A 995-nucleotide genomic window follows, 5' to 3' on the forward strand; every position below is an offset into this window, starting at 1 on the left:
CTCTAGACTGAGCCCTTAGGAGTAACATCTAGACAGTACCATGCATTTCTGAAGTGCCCTGTAACAACCAGCAGAAGAGGTGACTGACTACATGAGATGATTTCCTGAGCTCTAGAAAGATTGTTCATCACTCTTCCTACCAGATATTTCCCCTGCCAGAAGCCAAGATTTGGAATCCGTCCAAATTTTTTTTATTGCAGCTTTATTGAAATATAATTCACATACCATAACTTTAAAGTGTATAGTTCAATGGATTTTAGGATATTCACAGATCTGTGCAACCATGAATACAGTCAATTTTAGAACACTTTCATCACCCCAAAATAAATCCCATACCCATTAGTAGCCATTCCCTATTTCTCCCCAACTCTCTAAGTCCTAGGCAACCACTGATGTATTTTCTCGCTTTATAGATTCATCTATTCTGGATATCTCACATAGTGGATTCATAAAATATGTGTCCTTTGTGACTGGCTTCTTTCACTTAGAGCAATTTTTTAAATTTTTTTTAATTTTTAGTTGGAGTTTACTTCTTGTTGCCCCAGCTGGAGTGCAAAGGCACGATCCCAGCTCACTGCAACCTCCGCCTCCCGGGTTCAAGCGATTCTCCTGCCTCAGCCTCCTGAGTAGCTGGGATTACAGGCATGCACCACCACGCTTAGCTAATTTTGTATTTTTAGTAGAGATGGGGTTTCTCCATATTAGTCAGGCTGGTCTCGAACTCTCAACCTCAGATGATCTGCCCGCCTCAGCCTCCCAAAGTGCTGGGATTACAGGTATGAGCCACCGTGCCCGGCCACTTAGTGTAATTTTTAAAAAGTTCAGGCCAGGCGCGGTGGCTCATGCCTGTAAACCCAGCACTTTGGGAGGCCGAGGCAGGTGGATCATGAGGTCAGGAGTTCAAGACCAGTCTGGCCAACATGGTGAAACCCTACTCTACTAAAAAGATACAAAAAATTAGCCAGGTGTGGTGGCACACACCTGTAATCCCAGCT

The sequence above is a fragment of the Mandrillus leucophaeus genome, unplaced genomic scaffold, assembly GCF_000951045.1.
Source record: "Mandrillus leucophaeus isolate KB7577 unplaced genomic scaffold, Mleu.le_1.0 Scaffold229, whole genome shotgun sequence".
Taxonomy (NCBI): Eukaryota; Metazoa; Chordata; class Mammalia; order Primates; family Cercopithecidae; genus Mandrillus; species Mandrillus leucophaeus.